The sequence below is a fragment of the Neomonachus schauinslandi genome, chromosome 1 (assembly GCF_002201575.2).
Source record: "Neomonachus schauinslandi chromosome 1, ASM220157v2, whole genome shotgun sequence".
Taxonomy (NCBI): Eukaryota; Metazoa; Chordata; class Mammalia; order Carnivora; family Phocidae; genus Neomonachus; species Neomonachus schauinslandi.
Window position 1 is genome coordinate 188,510,208 of NC_058403.1, and position 15,638 is coordinate 188,525,845.

Consider the following 15,638-nt stretch of genomic DNA (forward strand, 5'->3'; position numbering starts at 1 on the left):
CTCTGGAGTGAAAGGACAGTAGCTGTGAGCCCCAATAAAAAAGTGATGACCTGGCCATGAAGGCCAGTGGCTTCCTCTCCAGACCAGCAGGCTCCTTGCTCCACCTGAGGCCTCTCCCGCTGCATAAAAAAGCAGGGCAGCCTCCTACTTTTTAAACCTATGCCCCCACCCAAGGACGATTCCACCCAAAGAAGACACCATCCAAGGAGAACTCCACCCAAGGAGGAACCACCCAACGAGGATTCCACCATCTTGGGGAATGGGGCACTCAGCTGGAAGGAAAGGCCAGCGGAGAGGGACACAGAGTATTGATAATGAACTTTATTGTGATGATTATAAAGTGATATCTACTACGTGTAGAAAATGTAGGGGGAAAGAGAATTGTGTCAAGAAGAAAATTAAAATTGCCGTAATCCCACTTGTGAGAGACAACATTGTTGATACTTTGCTGCATTTCTTGCAACCTTTCATCTATATGTGTCCATGTCTTCACAGTGTTTAATTGAAATCCTTCACAGAATACTGTTTAGAAATCTGTGAGCACGTGGGAAGAAAAGGACATGCCAGATCCTATTTCCGCAACATCACTAAGCCCCTCCCCACCTCCATTTTTTGGCAACCAGGAAAGATGAAGGGAGCTCCAGAATTATGGCTGGTACTGAAGTTGAATTATGGTTAATACTGAAGTTCTCCTCCACCCTGACAAGTGGTTTGGAGTGAGATTTAACTTGATTTAGAAAAATAAAGAAATATGACATTTCTTACACCTGTGGTGTGGAATAAAATTCATATCAGCTGAATGGATGAGTGGATTGACAGATGGCTGCCTGGATAGCAGGCAAAAAAGAGAAGTAATAGAGAAATGGAAAGAAAAAGAGAGAACAAAGGAGACACACATATATATGCTTGTATGTGCATAGAATATTCTAGAAGGATACTTAGAAATTGTGAACAGTAGATCCATCTTGGAGAGTAGGTAAAAGTGGGCCTTTAAATGGTTCTTTTATTATCTCTGCACTGCTTTGAATATTTTACCATGTAAGCATGACTTTTCTAATTCCTAAAACATTTGAAGTGATTTTCCCACCTCAGATATTATGAATACGTTAGGTTACATGGCAAAGAGGATTGAGGCTGCAGATGGTATTAAGGTTGCTCACCAGCTGACCTTAAAATAGGGAAGTTATCCTGGATTATCCAGGTGGGCCCAGTGTAATCACAAGGGTCCTTAAAAGTGGGAGAGGGGTGAGCAGAGGAGAGAGAGAAAGATATGTGAAGATGGAGGAAGGGGTCCCAAGCCAAGAAAGTAGCCTCTAGAAACTGGAGAAGAGAGAAAAGCAAATTCCCCCCCAGGAGCCTCCAGATAGGGATGCAGCTCTGTGACACCCTGATTTTAGCTCCGTGGGAGCCGTGCCAGACTCCTAACCTGATCCTGCTGCCCTCCCCCTCCCCCACGCAGAGTGACCCACGCAGTGCACAGTGTGGCCGGGCTGCCCGTGGACCAGGCCTCCGAGCCCAGGAGCTTCTGCGCCAGCCGCCCACACGGGTCCTGGCATGGACAGAAAGACTTCCATCGCCACAGCTCATTGCTACAGCTGTTCAAAGGAACAGCGGCCGCACTAAAAGAAACGAACGGAGGCATGAATTATTAATGCTTGCCAACAGACTCTCTAACGCTATTAGTATTCTGTCCTTCGCTGGGCCTCTCATGCCAAGGCGCTGATTTTATTACATAGCAGATCAAGGCACAAGGCGCACGTGGCCACACTGGATTTGGTCAATTAACGAGGGCGAGGAAAACCATAAATTATTCGTCGTTTCCGGTGGCACCACCTGGCATAGTGATGTTTGTGCCTTTCCCCCTTGGTTTCGACCCACACCTGGCTTCCTTTTGTTACCGAGGCCCGTGGTGATTGTGAGAAATGCTGGCGCGATCTGATGCTGAAGGGAGTATACAGAAATCCCAGCCTAGGTCCTGACCCAGTTTCTTCTCAAAGATTAGAACTAGAAAGATCGTAAAGCACCTCTTTTGTCTTTGGGCACCCAGCAGGTTAAATACAGCCCACGCAAACACACACACACCCCTGTGTACCCCTGGGCACACAGGCACACATGCTGACGGGTATCCAAGAAACAGACACGTTCACACCTTTTGGGCACCCACATTTGGATACACACACAGTGAGGCAGCTCTGCCGCTTTATCTCAGACATGTGGGGAGTGTTGGGGGGCAGGTTCTGTTCCTTTGGGCTTTTCTCTCTGAGCGAAGCATTCTAAATCAGAAACTACCCCAGCTCTGGGGAAATAATCTTCAGATTAGTTTCTCTGCCTGCCAGGAACAGAGGGCCAGGCTCGATTTTTATAAAAAGTGCCTTATTTCAGGAAGTGCTGGAGGGGCCCTGGGTGTTCCGGAGCCCCTAAGAAGGTCCCAGCTGGTGACCCTGCAGCTCTCAGAGGTGCAGGTGGGTGGGTGGTATGTGTCCCTTCCCAATTTCCCACTGAGCTGTGAGCTGTGTCAACAGGGGCAAATTACTTAAACTCTCTATGCCTCAGTTTCCTCAATTTTAAGTTGTAAGTAAAAACAGTACTTCCCTTGGAGGGTTGTGTTAGGATGAATTCTGGTTATGCATGTACCTTGTTTAACGGAGTGCCGTGCAGATAGTAAATGGTCCATAAATGCTGATTCTGTGGCTATTTTCCCTAGAGCCACACTCATCTAATCCCCCTATGTTTTTTTTTTTTAAAGATTACATTTGGGGGGCCTGGGTGGCTCAGTCGTTAAGCGCCTGCCTTCGGCTCGGGTCGTGATCCCGGTGTCCTGGGATCGAGCCCCACATCGGCTCCCTGCTTGGCGGGAAGCCTGCTTCTCCCTCTCCCACTCCCCCTGCTTGTGTTCCCTCTCTCGCTGTGTCTCTGTCAAATAAATAAAATCTTAAAAAAAAAAAAAAAAGATTACATTTACTTATTTGAGAGAGAGAGAGAGAGAGGATGAGCAGGGGGAGAGAGAGAAGCAGACTCCCCACCGAGCAGAGAGTCTGACACGGGGCTTGATCCCAGGACCCTGAGACCATGACCTGAGCCGAAGGCAGATGCTTAACTGACTGAGCTGCCCAGGATCCCCTAATGCCCCTAGTTTTTAGGAACACACACATACACACACACACACACACATACCCCTTAAAGAGAGAGTGCCTGAAGAGGCGGTGCTCAGAACTTGGCCTTCTATTTGAACAGCTCTTTTCCCCATGGTTTTGAAAGCCCCTTGATATTCGTGTTCTCCTTTTTGCCTCATGAAACTTTGTGGGGTAGAAAGGCTGGAATTACTGGTTCTATTATTTAAAAAATGGAAGAAATAAAGGTGTACAAAGGTCACAAGATATACCTGTAAAATTTCATTGCAGTGTATTTATAACTGCACCCACACACCCATACACACACCCACACACGCACACACACACACACAGAAATCATCAAACACCCAGCAGTTGCGGAGGGTAAATAAAGGTGGTGCTTTGTAAAATGCAATAGTGTGCAATCATGAAGAAATCAACCTCCAAGTTTCCAATGACGTGGGCAACGCCTCGGCTCTAATGCCAAGTGAAAGAGAAGGGTCCAAACCCGGATGCATAGGAAGAGTTCCATTCAACAATCAGGAGGAGGAAATAGGCCAAAATATTAACATCACTCCCACGAGAGGTTATACTTGCCTGATGTTTTTTCCTTGATACTGTTCGGTGTTTTCCAAAATTTCCATGACAGGACTGTATTATTTTTCTAATTAAATTTAAAAAATAAGCTATGGAGTTCCAGTTGCTCCCCTGAGCCAGTGCCCTGAACCTGTCAGCAATGGGAGGGATGGTGACCATTCCCTCCTGGTCACTGGGTCAGCCTTCGGCACCAACACTCCCCAAGGAAATGAATCAACCATCACACACCAATAATTGCACTTCTAAGACCTATTACCGAACCCTGAATCCAGACTTGACACTGACCCCCACTCCTGCAGCGTCATCATCTGAGAGACAGAGAAGGCTTCCCGGCCCTTTCAGCAAGAATAGTCAAACTCACAGATGATATTACGCTAATAATCCTGTGGTGCACACAGGAACCAGCCCCAGTGCTGAGGCCCCGCTGGTCCCTCTCTGAGTGAACGCTGGAGAGTGTCCCCTGGGAGGCCTGCCCAGGCTGAGGCTTCAGTGAAGGCTTTGCCATTGGAAGGAAAATGAAGCAATGATTTCATGATGGTTATTGACTTCTCCAAGACCTGAAGTCCTTGGGGAGACTGTCCCGGGCCTTCTCTTCCTCCCAGGGCTATTGCAAGGTTGCCTGAGGACCCAGAGTGGGGGAGGGAAGGCCTGGGGTCTCACAACTGCTCCTCGTAGAGTAGGGGTCACAGCTTCTGGGCCCTGGACCAGGGCTGTCCCTATTGACACCAATGCAGAAATGAGCCGGCCCTCATTCATTCAGCAAACCTTTACTGAGCATGTGCTGGGGGCACCATGCATTGTTCTAGTGAGCAGAACCAACGAGGCCCCTGCCCTCATGGGACTCACTTTCCAGTAAAGCAAGACCGGTGACAAGTGAACAAATACTTTGTATTTGTACTTTGTAAGGGCTTTGCACTCTGCACTTTGTAAGGGCTACAAAGAAACTAAAAGAGGATGCCTGGGTGGCTCAGATGGTTAAGCGTCTGCCTTCGGCTCAGGTCATGATCTGGGGTCCCGGGATCAAGCCCCGCATCGGCTTCCCTGCTCAGCAGGGAGCCTGTTTCTCTCTCTGTCTCTGCCTCTCTCTCTTTTTCTCTGTCTCTCATAAATAAATAAATAAAATCTTAAAAAAAAAAAAAAAAGAAAGAAACTGGAAGAGGATTGCCCCTGATGTTAGCAGAATAGCGGCCTTGGAAGATGCCCCCGTCCTCAAACCCAGAGCCCCGCCAACACGCGCCATTAGTTACACAGCGAAGGGAATTAAAAGTTGCAGATGGAATTAGGGTTGCTAACCAGGAGACCCTGAGACAAGGAGAGTATCCTGGAGGATCTGGGTGGGCCCAGTGTCTTCCTGGATCCTTAAGAGTAGAAGAGAGACATAAGAGAGGGAGGAGGTGGGACCCAATAAGGATCATTGATCAGACACTGCTGGCTTTGAAGATGGAGGAAGGGCAGGGGTGGGGGGGGCTGGGGGGTGTCCGGGAGGCTCAGTGGGTGACGTGTCTGCCTTTGGCTCAGGTCATGGTCTCAGGGCCCTGGGATCGAGCCCCACATGGAGCCCCTCGCCTGAGCGGGGAGTCTGCTTCTCCCTCAGCCTGCCTCTTCCCCTGCTTGTGCACGCGAGCTCTCTCTCTCTGTGAAGTAAATAAATACAATCTTAATATATATATATATATATGGAGGAAGGGGTCATGAGCCAGAGAAAGCAGACAGCCTCCAGAACCTGGAAAAGAATTCTCCCTGGAGCCTCCAAAAAGAACACAGTCCTATCTACACCTGGGTCTTAACCCAGGGATACCGGTCAGACTTGTGACCTCCAGAACTGTAAGATGGTAAACATGTGTTGTATGAAGCCCCTCGGTTTCTGGTTGTTTGTTAGGACGGCGCCTCACAGCTGCCTCCTCAGAGAGGCCTTGCCCGATCACCTGCTGCAGGGCATCCTCCTGCTCTCTGCTACCCGCTGCTGTTCCCTCACAGAACTCAGCGCAGCTTGCATCAGTGACTCGCTTGTTTACTTGGGGAAGCAAGGCCGAGGACCTTGACATGGAGGTCAGGCCTGAAGGATGAACACACACCAGCCGCGGGCAGAGCTGTGTAGGCCGGGGACAGGGGTAGAAAGAAGGCAGCAGCGGACTGGGTTTAAGCAGCCAGGCCTAAACCCAGTCAGGATGCAGGGAAGGGCACCCCCACTTCGCTTCCTGGGAGCCCACCGGGCACCAGAGCTGCAGGCCCGGGTGCTCCCCACTGGGCAGCAGCCACTGCTCTCCCCTCACGCCAGCTCCTGGCCACTTGTCCTGGTCTCCTGACCGGCTGTCTGACCTCAGGTGCTTGGATAGTCATTGCAAGGGGGCGGCACGTCCTTTCTGGAAGCAGTCAGGGTGGAAATCACCAACTCCAGCAGCACCCTCTGCCAACGAAGAGGAAGACCACCCCCCCGCCCAGGACCCTACGTGGAACGTGGTGCCTGCTGGGAAAGAACTCACCCTAAGGAGCAGAGTTCTCTGGAATGAGAACCATGAGTAGTAGCAAAGCCTGGGGGTGCTGGGTGTGGAGCGGGGGACATCGAGTCCTAGGGAGAGAGAGGCAATCAACACTACATTCACTGTTGTGCTAATATTCTCCCACCTACTGGCCCTTCTCTCTTCCTCTTCCTCCCTCCTCCTTCTTTCTCCAGCTTCAACCTCTAACTCGTGCCCCAAACGAAATCCAGATTCTTTGACTCAGACCACTTCCTGTGCCGCGTCAAGGGGGTCCATTGTCCATCGTCCAGGCTCCCTGTCTTTAGCTGCCTTGACCTCCCCCACCCACAGTGTGCGTCTCCTCCCCAGGCTCACCTCCCGCCCCTTCCTCCAGCAGGAGCCACCCCGGCCTAGAACCTCCGAGCAGGTGACGGGCACTTCATTAACTCACGCTGATTGTCCCCTCTTCACCCCCAGGGCCAGGAAAGGGTGTCAGCAGGGGTTGGTTTGTTTTGGAGGTGGTGTCATCTTGCGTTCTGTTTTCCTTTCTCAGGCAAGCGATTGTGGCATTTCATTCCTGGTTAAAATGTTCAACCCCCCACCCAGACCTTCCTCTGCGAAGGCTGGGAGCTCCGTGGGGAAGAGACTCTCACAGCCCAGGCCTAAGCCAGGGCTCCAGCGGCTCTTCAGCCAGACAAGACTGTGAACTCATTTCCTCCTTTGGATGAATTTCCTCCTTCCTGGGAAGATTGTTTAACAGGGCAGGGAGAGTTTATAGCAGGCTTCTCTGCAGGTGGGGCAGAGCCAGGGCAGAACCAAGAGGAGCCGGCCCACACAAGGTGCCCACGAGCCACTTGGTGCCTGTCTCTGGGCCTGCTGCAGCTAGAGAACCGGCCTGCGAGGCCCCAGCCCCTCCGAGATCCAGCAGGCTGGCCTCGCTCAGCAGCTGGCCCAGGGGGGTGGCTGGCTAGGTCAGGGATCCAAAGCACCAGCAGGAACATCTGGCCTTCTCCATCAAAGCAGGGAAGTGGGAGCCCTGAGCCCTCAGGTACGTTTCCACCAGCACGGAAAGAGCTATACTTCTGGGTCCACATTATTGAGAGAAAGGAAGATAGAAGCGGGGTGGGTGGAAGATGAAGGAGCAAAGGAATGGGACAGGCAAGTCAGGGATCAATCCCCTGCATTGCAGGCTTTTTTCCTCCGCCACAGGGGCCCCTTGGCATTCATTCGTTCATTCATCTCTTCATTCAAAAAACACGGTTGAGCATCAGTCAGGAGCCACACCAATATTTTTTTTTTTTAAGATTTTATTTATTTGACAGAGAGAGCACAAGCAGAAGGAGAGAGAAGGAGAAGCAGGTTCCCTGCTGAGCAAGGAGCCTGATGTGGGACTCGATCCCAGGACTTTGGGATCATGACCTGGGCCGAAGGCAGCCGTTTAACCAACCGAGCCACCCAGGCGTCCCAGGAGTCACACTGATATTTAAAGAATGAATGAAAAAGGCTCCAAACCTCATTCGTCTCTGAGCATAATGATCTGAAAAGTCACAACAAAGGTGCGTGGTCTCAAGAGATTTTCTAGCTGTGTGATTTCAGGCAAGTCCCTACCCTTCACTAAACCTCAGTTTTCTGATCTGTAAGATGGGAGTGAAAGTCTGGCTATCCCCCATTGATCCCTATAGTTCTCCATCTAGGATAGCAATCACAAAAACACATAAAATAGCCCCTCTTATGTGCCAGGCTCTGGGCTAAGTGCTCTCATGTAATAACACATTGAATCTTCACATCACCTCTCTGAGGTGGGCACTGTTGTCACTCCCAGTTTGCAGATGGGGCACTAAGGCACAGAGAGATTACATAACTTGCCTGAGCAATGTGGCTGCAAACTTGATGCCCCCGACAGTAGGCAGCACCACCTCCCTAGAGCAGTCGCTTCAAAGTCCATGGCTGGAAGAGAGCTGGTGGAAGACTACGCTTCCGGATGATTCATTCAGTGAGCGTTAACTGAGCAATTCCTGTATGTCAGTTAAACAAGGATACAATGATTAACCAGCAGGATTTTTAAAAAAACAGGTATGGGGGCTCCTGGGTGGCTCAGTTGGTTTCGGTTCAGGTCATGATCTCAGGGTCCCGAGAACCTCGGCGAGGAGTCTGCTTGTCTCTCTCCCTCTGCTCCTCTCCCCAGCCTCCGCTCTGTGTCTGTCTCTGTCTCTCTCATAAATAAAATCTTAAAAACAAAACAAAACAAGTATGGCTCTAGCCATCAAGTGAAAAACAATTTGCACCGTCATTTCAGAACACTTTGGACATGTACCATAAAGGAGGTAGGAGTAAGGACAGACTTCTCGGAGACTAAATTTGTGGAGGAACGCCAGTGGGAGGAGGAGGGCCGGGGAGGTGAGCATTCGGCACACTGCAGACTCCAAGAGAAGGGGGAGAGGGAGGAAGAGCGGGCAGTCCCGCAGGGAGAGGGCGGGAGGTGGCAATGGGAGATGAGGGCAGCAAGGTGCTCACGCCCACCCAGGCTGAGCAAGTTGTGGAGTTCGGCTCTACCCAGTGTTTGCTCTACTTTCTCTGTCTGTCGGTCCGCTCCAGGGCATCTGCCAGCTCCCAGTTCAGGCTGGCCACGGCCTACCTGATGCCACGCCAGGCCCACCAATATTAGATGGGCGGGTCTCCTGTGAGGAGGGGCGGCTGCCACTGGGGCTCTGTCCTATGGTCATCGTTTACAACCGTCTCTCTGAGCTCTCCTCCACGTTCACACACGGCCCCCGCCACTGCATTCCAATAGGAATTTGGAAGGCTGCGGAGCCGAGGGTTATTTCCTGGGGTGCGGGATGCCACAAGCCACGGTTTGCCAACGCGTGCTTGGGCTGGGTAGTCCTCCTCGGGTGAGACCAGCCTGGCTACTGCTGGGCAGGCCTGGCACAGCTCCGGGCCAGCCTGGAGTCCCGCAGCATAGGCCCTGTGGAGAGGGCAGACTCTTCTTACAACTGGTACCAATCTCTTGCTTTGGGAGGGCCCGGGAAACAGAGGTGGGAAGGCCTAGGTCTGCTCCCCAAGGGCATAGCCTGGGGAGACAAAGATGTAGAAGTCATGGAAAGAGCACCACCTTTGGAGTTTGAATCCTAGCTCTGCCTTTTTCTTGCTGTGTTACCTTGGGCAAGTTACCTCACCTGTCTGTGGATGTAACTGTGGTTGAAAATGAGAAAATCCTTGTGTATCAGGTGGTACTCTGCTGGGTGCAAGTGACCAAAAAAAAAAAAAAAAAAAAATTCAAACCAGCCCAACAAATAAAGGACCTATATTGGCTCACATAATGGAAAAGTCCAGTGATCCGCTGGCAGGCAAGGCTGGATCTAGGGGCTCGATGACATCCCCAGGACTCTGACTCCATCTCTGGGATCCTTTCCTCCATGTTGCTTTATTCTCAGGCAAGCTCTCCCCACACAGTGGTAGATACCATTCGACATCTGTAGTTCTAAGTCATCTCAAGCCAGCAACCCCAGCAGAGAGGCAGATCCTCTTCCCTGGCAAGTCCATCAAGAGCCCTGGGAGGGCTGTGATCTTCTCAGCATGGGTTGCCTGCCCATCTCTGTGACCAAGAAATGGAGTTAGGCCTGGGCCACGTGGCCACACTTGGAACCAGGAATGGGACCATCCCTAGCCAGTTGCACGGCAGGGAGCAGAGGAAGGGAGTTTGGCGCCTGACCGAAAATCGGGGTGAGCCCCAGAAAAAGGCGGAATGGGTGCTGGAAAGATGACCCAAGCAGCGGGTGTCCACCACAGTCTGGCTCCAAGCATCCCTACTCCATTTAATCACAGCTACTAAAGTAATGGATGGCAATATTGCATCAGCCAATTCACTTGTGTGACCTTGGGCAAATCACTTAATCTCTTTAAGCCCCTCGCCGGTAACATGAAGTCAATAAAAGAATCTGCCTCACAGTACTGTTGGGAAGATTAAGTGGAAGGACACGGGGCTCAAACCTGGCCAACTAACAGTATTAAGACTTACTAGAATCATCGCTATGATTATGATTAAGATTGTTTCTCCTTCAGAGATGTCTGGATCCCACACGTCCCTGGGGAAGATTTATCTCCTAAAGCCTATTCAAAACCCCATTGACGTCATTGTGGAGACTGCCATCTTGTTAAGAGGCCAAGACCCAGCTCTCTCTGATGGAAAGGAATAGAATCGCCCACTGGGTCTGAGGGGAATTTCGTCATGCTTGACCTGCTGAAGTGATTCAGATAGGCCAACGGCAGGCCATGGCTCTGAACCCAGACGCTCCAGGCAGCCCTGTCACGATACAGAAGCCCTCTCTGGTGACACACAGCCAGACTCTCGGCAAAGAGAAATTCTCATGGCACAAACTGTCCTCTCAGGCTAATGTACCCAAAGCTGCCTAGCAGCCTGAGATTACCCCATCCGGTTGGGGAGGGAAAGGGCTGCATGTTTGGCCAGACACCTCCTCCTTACTCTCGCTGCTCTGTCAGGGCCTGGAGGAAACCATTCCCAATCCAGAGCATACTTTTCTCTCATTCTGGAGGGATTTCTGCCTCCTTGGGGGGTAGGGTGGAGGGCACAGGGGCATCCCCAAGCAGAGAACAAGGGGGCCTACTTGCTTAACAACTGTCGCTTACAGAACATTTCCTCCATAGCAGGTATTGTGTGTGCGGTGTATTCTCCAATTTAATGTTTACTAAAGTAGGGATTGTGATGGCCACATACAGATAAGGAAACCAAGCTGAGAGGACTATATCCACAGCTCCATGACAGGACCCAGATGGGGCTCCAAAGCCCGCCCCCCACCAATCAACCACCATATTAGATAGACTCGAAATCCCCAGGCCAGATGAGGCCTCTGCAAACCTGAAGGTGCAAATATGGCTAGAGCTGCCATTGACTGGGAGCCTCCCGAGTGCCGGGCACTGAGCAAGGCACCTTCAGATGATAATCCAGTCAGCTGACTTTGGAGCAAAGCCCAAGGACAGGCGGCTGAGCCGAGCTAAGCAAGCAAGGGGCTGGTAGATCCGCCCCTGAGGAGCGCATTGGCTGCTGGGTGGCAAGAGGGACAGAATGATAGGAACTCTCTCCTATCCTACAGAAGCCTTCCTTCTCCACCACCAACAGTCGAACCAAACCCAGGCAGGCTGAAGCTCAGGAAAGGGAGCACCGGAAATCATGTCCACCTTGGGCTGAGAGGAGCAATACCCAAATCAGGGTTGGACAAACTAAGGCCTAGGGCCAAATTCAGAGCCACCTGTTTATATAAATAAAGTTTTATTAGAACGTAGCCACATTCATTCATTTACATAGTGCTACTCCTGCCTTTCCTCCGCAATGGCCGAGTTGAAGAGCTGCAACTGAGAACATACGGCCCAGAAAGCCCAAAATATGTGTTCTGGTCCTTTGCAGAAAACTGCCCTGCCCCAGGCTAGAGGAGTCAGACACCGTGGTTAAGAATGTGGGCTCCTGGGCTCCTCCCTGGGATCCTTTTCTTCCTCTGCCTCTCACCAGCTGTGACCTGACACTCCGTGCCTCAGTTTCCCCAAATTCCTCATTAAGCTGCTGAGGATTAAGGTACTTAAAATAAGGAAGTCTTGGAGCAGCAGCTGGTACATGTGTTTTTTTGTCTTATTCTGGGAAGCATCCCAGGAACGTGGGGAATAAGAAACCTCAGAATCCTGGGCCTCCCACCCCTCCTTGCCTGTCCTGCTGTGCGGCCTCACATGGCCCAGTAATTCTACCACTGGCCAGAGCTGGACAAACCATTAAAACCATAAATAAAATTAAAACAGGGCATAATGGAAATAATGGGCTTATTTCCTTCTGAAATAAATGTCACTGGCACAAACTGGTCAAGCCACTGTCCTTATTTGCAGTTTCTGTCTGTCTGTGTTGGTGACATGATCAGTAATGACCTATGAATACCAGGGGTTTACAAGAAGGACCATTTAGAGAATGAAAGGCAGCCTCTGGTTCCGCTGTTTGCGGCACACGGTCAGGATTCAGGGTGGCCTTCGGGGACGACTGGAAACTCAGGGCAAGTGGCAACCGGGTCTGGGCAGGACCACACATGTCCCCTGGTCCCAGGTAGGACTCTTAGCAGCACCTGACTCCCGTGTGTATGTGCACGTGCATGCACACATGCGTGGCCTCGTGCTAGTGCATGTGTGTGTCTGTCAATGTGTCTGCCACTCTCAGTCTTTCAGGGTCTCTGCTTCTTTTTCGTTCTGTCCTGTCCCTCTCCCTCGGTCTCCTTTATGTGCTGAGTGTCTCCCTCAGGCCCTGTGGCCCCCTCTGCAGCCTCCACCTCCCACCCCGGTGCATGCAGAATTCGTCCCTTGTGGGGAATCCTGCCTGGGGGCGGGGGTGGGGACAGAAAGAAGCCCATGGACGAGCAGATAGTGCCCCATGGCCTTTGGAGACAACATTTAGTCCGCAGAATTTCCAGGGATGATGAGGAAAATGGCCTGAGGTTGCATTTAGCCAGAAGAGGCTACTTAGATTCTAAAGTCTGAGCTTGTCCTCTGGACAGAGTTCACTTTGGAGAACACTGTGGGGCGTGGGGTAAAGGAAGAAACCACTTAGATGGAGGGAGCATCCGTGGTGTGTTTGGGGTCTTTTCTCCCTTAGTTTCTTTCCCAAACAGAAAGCCACTCGCTTCCCTCTAAGGACACGTACTGCACACCTACTATGTGCCTTGGAGCTAGCATCAGGGACATGCATGAAGAGGGCCCTCAGGAGCCACTGCCTCGAGAGGAAGCTGGCCCCCAAATTAGGCTGACATGAAGCATGACCATGAAGCATGAAGGAGGGATTCCTTAATGGAGGAGCCAGGGGTCAGGGAAGACTTCCTGGAGGAGGTGCTACCTTCTCCACACTGAGCTGAGGTTTTATCACTGGCCCGGTTTAATTCTTCCTGTGACTCCCTCATCACCCTCAGAACAAAGCCCAAGGTCATCATATTAGCCCAGCCCTTAAGGGCTAGTGTATAATTAGCCTAATGTATAATTAGTCTAATGAACAGTCCCCTTCTCCCTTCACTTTGGTCTCTACGGTCAGAGTTTCGGGTTCTGCCTCTCCTCTGAGCCTCTGCACATGCTGTTCCCTCTGCCTGGAACACTTTCCAGGAGAACTCCATCTGCCAAGATGCCACTTCCTCCTGGAAGTCTTCTCTGACAGCCCCCTGGCCAGGAGGTTCCCTGAAGGAACCCTACCTGAGCACCCATTCCCCTGCACCATCCACATACCTGTCCCTCCCACCTGACGCTGTGTGTTTCCAGAAGGTGAGAACCTTATCGGTTCTCTGCTCTGTCCCAGGCCCTCAGCATTATGATGGCACAGAGGAGCGTCTCAGGAAATGTAGGGTGAATTATTGAGTTGGATTTTTTTTTAAAAAGATGTCACAGAGGGGCACCTGGGTGGCTCAGTCGTTAAGCGTCTGCCTTCGTCTCGGGTCATGATCTCAGGGTCCTGGGATCAAGCCCCGCATCGGGCTCCCTGCTCAGCGGGAAGCCTGCTTCTCTCTCTCCCCCTCCCCCTCCCCGTCTTTGTGTTCCCTCTCTCGCTGTGTCTCTCTGTCAAATAAATAAATAAATAATCTTATAGAAAAAAAAAAAGATGTCACAGAGATCCCCCAATAACTCCTGACCAAGCAGAATCGGAGGCCTCAGACCTGTTCAGCTCATGACCTTGTGCTGTCTCAGACTTGTCTATGAGGAGAGAGAGGCTTCCTCACATCCAGCAGGTTTCTTCTGGTTCCAGAAGGCCAATGCTGTGCAGAGGACCCCGCTCCCAGTCCACCTGGCCCTTGCCCCACACTGAGAAGTCCCCACTCTTAGGATGACGCAGCTCACGTACCAGTCCCTGGACTCTGGTGGGAAAGAGTCCAAGCCCTCCTCTGCTCCTTGCCAGAAAAGGCACTGTGCTGGCTTCATTAGGTCTGCCGTGGATGGGGGTCACGGACTAGCTGCCCAAATGCTCATCTGGGCCGTCCCTGCCCCAAAAGTTCCATTGCTCAAATGAAGGGAAATGTGAGCCTTCATGGCCTGGGGATAGGACCTTTCCTTGATACAGAATTATCCTTTGAGTTCCAGTTAAAGTACTGACTTTTTCAAGAGTCAAACCTTACTCCTAGGCACACAGAGCTCCCTTGGACCCAGTGCCCTTCCTTGTTGGAATCTGGTGAGCGTGGGTCAGCCTCAGGCCTGCCAGATGCTAGTGTGGTCCCCCATCTGCTGACCACAGCTGAGGATGTGACTCTCAGCTCTGCCCCCATAGCTGAGACTGTTCACTCACCCCCTCCAGGCCTCGGCTTCCTCCTCGGAGAAGAGGGGACAGTAGGATCCAACTCACGGGGTTGCCGCGGGGAATCGGCAAGACATATATGTAAAATTCTTAGCCTAACTCCAGCCGCACAGTAAGCACTCAATACGTGGTAGCTAGTTTTATTATTTTCTTGATAATTTATTATTTTGATTATTAGCTAAAAAGTGAGTTTGGGTATCTTTCTGCTCTGGAACTCAGGCAGTCATTTGAGGTATGGGTCCAGGCAGAGTGGGAAACCTGATTGCCAGCAGGGGCTGGGAAGGCTGAAGGGCCAAAGCTAATAGGAGGGCAGCCCGCGAGCTACAGTTGTTGCTAATTGCAACCTGATTTCTCCAAGCTCCGGATCAGGCCTCCAGCTCATGCCTCCTTAGAAATGACCTGCTACGTGGAGAACACAGTTGAACCTGTGGCTAATGCCCATGTCAGGGAAAATGCAGAGGATGTTCATGGAGCTCTTTCCATTTTGCCCGTGGCTTAGGGCTGATTCAGAAGTGACTGTTGGCTGAGCCTGGATCCTTATGATGAGCTAGGAAATAGCTTCTGAATTCTGTCTTTCCAATGACAAAGGGCTGCTTGGGTGAGGACCTGAGGCCGAGGAGGAGTTGCCCGAGTGGGTGAGTCAGGGAAGGGCAGTCCACATAGAGAACAGCATGTGCAAAGCTGGTGAGGGAGAGAGCCTCATTCAGGGCAGCTCTGGGCATCTAGAGCAGAAAGTGAAGTGGGGACAGCAGATGATGAGGTGGGAAGGAATCTTGTGCCAGGGTGTAAATCATGCAAGGCCTTATAAGCCACGTGAAATACATTGGCCTTTATCCTAAGGGCCTTAGGGACCAGAGACCAGACTTAAGCAGGAGAAATACCCATTTATTTCTCCATCAGGGTGCTTTCCTCAACCCTCCTAGCCTGGACAGAGAGTAATCCTTTCTCCATTCATCTTGGCTCTGGGACAGGTCATGGCTGAGCTCAAAGGCACCTGAGTATAGAGGACTCCAGGAAACAGGAAGAAACTGATGTCCCAGCTCTTATAGGACCATTAAGAAATGTCACAAACAAGCAGGCTATGATGGCATTTTGGTTCCGTAGGAAGAGCAAACATCTGGATAGGAATCCTGCCAAGGAGGTGTTCTAGCAGGA